Source organism: Harpia harpyja, chromosome 6 (genome assembly GCF_026419915.1).
Source record: "Harpia harpyja isolate bHarHar1 chromosome 6, bHarHar1 primary haplotype, whole genome shotgun sequence".
NCBI lineage: Eukaryota > Metazoa > Chordata > Aves > Accipitriformes > Accipitridae > Harpia > Harpia harpyja.
The window spans coordinates 17,943,742-17,948,445 of NC_068945.1; positions in this window are offsets into that span (position 1 = coordinate 17,943,742).

Sequence of the window (4,704 nt, forward strand, 5' to 3'; positions counted from 1 at the left end):
ACCTGTCGACACAAAAGCAGTAAACCCGAAGACCTGTGATTTATATTCATATGTAACTGTAACCTGCAAATTTATTTTTGTCTTCTTTAATTTTAAGATAAGGATGAAAAGGTGTGAGGTCAAGTCTCAAACGCAAAGGTCCACCTAGTCAAACATGTTGTCTCTAGCAAGCAGTCAGTAAGCTGTTTGTAGGAGGAATATAACACACATAGGTACATGCTCCGAGTCTCCTAAAGGTGTTGCAGAAGAACATTAAGTGCAAGAGAGCAGTAGGGAAGAGGGAAAAAAAAAATTTCTTTTGGAGTATTCACATCCGTGATGTGCAGCTGTCCTAAAAAAGCTTGCAAACAACTGACAAGCAGGCAGGGCAGAGTTCCCGAGGCCCCACGCGGACGTGCAATGGGTACCCTCAGCATTGCAACATAACCACTCCAAATCTAAGGAAGAGAAACCACAAGACAAAAGGTGGAGTTGAACATTCCACTGGAATTTCACATCTAACATGGCGAAAACCCCATTTATTCCCATATTGCTCTGGTACAACACAGTAGCCATGGAGTTCATCTCTCAGCACTATCAAACAAAGGTACCCTTTGAGTGTATTTCCCCGAAACAGAGTCTGGTACAAATGGATATAGTTTCTTTTCTCTGTAGAAGTTCTCCAAAGTGAAATAAGATCAGAGACGCTGCTGAAGTCTCACCAGGTTCAATACACACTTGGCATTCAATTTTCTGACAATGAGAATCCCCATCAAATTCCTTCTGCCGCCCCCATCCAGAAAGACTCACCCTTTCTCACCTGAACATCACCTCCTTACGAGCTGCTTTACTGATACATGAAAGCAGGTGCTATAAACAAAGCCACCATTCAGTCACACCCAAAGATGAGACCGCAAAGTCAGGCTAAATTTAAATGTATTCCCAGCATTACGGTAAACCAACTGTTTGCCAAGACTTTTGTACCTTAACACCTTGCCACAGAATTCAAAACATCGGTCCTTTTATTTTACCAAGATGACACACTTGCACTGTACACAACCCAACCCAACTCCTACCTGCTCCTTCCAGAGCTTGCCTACCCACCATGTCTGCTTGCTTCAGCACCCCCCAGCAACGTTTTGTCTTCGTGGGAGAGCTGTGTCAGTCCTTTGAGCTGCGTGGGCAGAGAGTTGGGTGTCCTGGGAGCAGGAATGGCCAGGGAAGGAAAGAGGAGCCAGAGGAGGTGGAACGGGTGATGGCCACAGAGGTGGGGGGTGGTTGGGGGTGTCCGAAGGGTTTGCTAGGCAACCACCACCCTCTTCTGGGCAGGGGTGATCAATGTGGCATGGGCTTTCCCTACAACAGGCAGTGGGAGCAGCAGAGGGTACCCAGCGATCCTAAACGGGTGGCTCCCAAAGGTCTGGGGCATTTGCTCACGAGCACATGTGAGCTCACGAGCGTGGTGAAACTCCAGCTGGAGAAATGGGGCTTATAGTCAGTCACCCATCCACTGGGACAGACACTTGGGAGCTGTTGTCCTCCACCTGGTAGGGCAGGAGCTCTGGTGAGACAGTGCTTGTGCCAGCTGAAGAGCACACTGCTGTGGCTAGAGATGCATTAATGACATTAACACAAGTGGAAAGATACAGGCTTGCAAACACTTGCAAAGTTACTTCTAGCTGCTCTTTAAACCTTTGAACCACAGCTTAAAACAAACAAACAAACAAAAACCAACAAAAAAACCCACAGACCAAGAGCACCCAACCATACAAGTTCAAAATGCCATTTCAGTAGTTTCTGTGTTCATTGGGAGGCAGACCTTAAGTAGGGTTTACCATAGGGAAATTTAATACAAGTGTATAATATAGTAGGCAAGTATAAGTACCAGAAAGAGCCTCTCTGCCCCAGTTTCTCTCAAGTCTGATCCTCTCAGGCCAGCTCTGACCAATCCTCTTAATAACAGCACATATTACACGTCCTTCTTCCCCCCTCCTTTTTTTTCCCCTGCCATGGTTCTTATAAAGAATAAAAAATAAAATGGCATTAGCTGCTCTAACAGCATGCAAAATGTCTTTCAGGAGCTCCTACTGATCTCTGCTTGATTTCGGTAGAGTCTTTTCAGATGCTACTTCCCTAGGCTTCATCTCCATGTTCTTCTTGTCTCCCCAAAGCTTGTCCTTCAGACATTTGTACTCTGAAGGAGAAAGAAGCAATCTCCTTGGCAGGCAGAGCTCTGTGAGTTCACAACGTCTTGTTTTTGTATGCAGGCTGTGTCTCCTTGCACTTTAGTATCCTTGTTCCCCATGAAATAGTATGACTCTTGCATATCTGCAACTGTATTTATAAGCACCCAGATTAGTCCTGTACTAGTAAGTCTGGTTCTCAACCACCTTTTAAAATAAAGGGAGATTAACTGTGTTTTAAAGGCAGTCCTCAAGCTCAGCAGCAGAAGAATCTCTTTTAGATCTGTTAGCTTTTAAAAGAAATTAATCCATTTTTCAGTAGAACTTTCAATACAGGATATCTGGGACTAGATGTTCTGTGGTGGAATCTCCCCCGTCAGCCCTTGAAAATGGTTGGAAAACCTGTTCTTTGAACCATGGCCCATTACTCAGCCTCCTTCTGTGGTTCTCTGCCTGGCAAATGCAGATATGATGGGCATTACGAGATGCTCTAATGCTAGATTCCCTATAGCACAGCCACAGGGAAATGCAAATAATGATCCAACACTGCAATGTAGTCTCTGCCAGAAAAGCAAAGTATAAATATATCTACACTTAACTTCAAACCATGGCTGTAATGTCCCCTGATCTATCAGCATGAGTTCTATTCTTTTCCAGGTTGATATTTTGAAGAAATAGCTCATTTTTACAATTTTCTTTATCTCTGAGTTTTTATGAAGCTGCTGCATGTACATAGCTTATGCTATCCATTTACATTTTTCTATACCCATATGACCCTGCTGACTTCTCCAAAGAATATCAGGTTTCAATGCACTTTGCACTGCTGTTTTGTTACCTCTAAAGACCAGGCCATTCTTTACAGCAAGCTCCAGTTTGAATTGGTAATGTGAGCCTGCTGTGTAATTCCCTGACTCCTTTACAGTGACAGCCCTAATGCCTTTTTATAATCTCTCATCTTTTACTGTGCCTCTGCAAATTTATTCCACATTTCTGAGAACAAGCAATTCCCTTTTCTCATATTTATGTGTATTGTATTTCTGGGTTCCTTTATCTTATATAAGTCATGTTTTCAAACCTAATATTGGCTCTTTGTTTCCAGCAGCTATAATAAACTAAATATATAACAAAGAGTGTAAGACCAGGGCAAGTATATATATCTGTGCCTAACTTGCTTAGACCTGCTCTCCCTGCTTTTCTGAAAAAGGCAATGTCATCTTCTTTACAGCCCTTTTAGTCTCTTCATTCCCGGCACCAGCAGGAAATTAAGGCCCTTCAAAAGTCCCTCCTCAGCCCCTTTGTATGCATATACATTGGATAAAAACCATAATTTTACCTCTTCTAAAGGCTGAGAGTCTTGTGTAAAATCACAGGATTTTAGACACAGAGGACGGAAGGAAAACCTAAGGTCTCACAAGAAAAAAGAATCCCAAAAGACAGAAGCACTGCTTCTCCAGCCCACACCACCAGCTGCTTGTAATGCCATCCTTTCCTTCAGTCAGATCCCCCTGCAGCATGTTACTTTATATAGGGAAAAACTGGTCCCCTCGGAGACTTACCATAACTCCATGGACTGAAGAAGATGGATATGGGAACATGCAGGACTGGGGAGGTGCAGAGTCTGGATCCAGCTGCGAGCCAGATGATCGCTTTTTTTTTGAGACAAACAACAGCTATGAATATAGGTTTATAATTGCACATTCAGATACTCATTGCTTAATTATTACAATGCATTAAGACACAAGGCAGGCACCTGTGGCACATCTCTATAAAGCAGCAGCATGAATGCTATGGAGGTCACCAGTGTCTGAGAGAAGTTCAGTCCTTCACTTGTTCCGATAGAGAATGCGCTTTTCTTAAGACTGAAGTCACAGCTTTATATATCTATCTTACTTTCATGTAGACCACTTATAACACCTAAGGCACCACACCACAGTGTTACAGGAAGGTCTATTTAAGAGGCCTGTAAAAAACCTTGACTTTTGGACCCTTTGTGGTTACTGCCTCTTAGGTCACCATCTAACCAGCCAGGCTCCAAACTAACACTGAGCCGTACCCACCCCTTGGGGTAGGGAGGCAGTATCTCAAGCATTGGTTTTCCTAAACCTCTGTCTCAAAAAACAAGTGATTTTATATGGATTGCAGATCTGATATATAATTTACTTATGCAACAGTTGACATTAATGTAATTATTTGAAATGTAGATATTATTACAGCTGGGTGCAAGATTAAACTTAATGTCCTGGTTGTTATGAGGACTATCTTAAAAGCAATTCCCATCCAGAATTTTGTGAATGATATTGAAGATTGCACGTGATATTCTAAATCTGAACTCTTACCAAGTTGAATGGTTGAACTAGCAGTTAGGCTCTTACTCTTAAAATACTTAATTGTCTCATATATAGCTTGGTGAGACGTTAGTTATTTCACTGACTTGGAACTAATCCATACGCCTAAGGAGTTCACAGGTATATTTGGTAAAATATATATAAATTCCTTCTATAAATTCCCAAGGACAAAGCAGAATGAATCATTTTATTTTCTC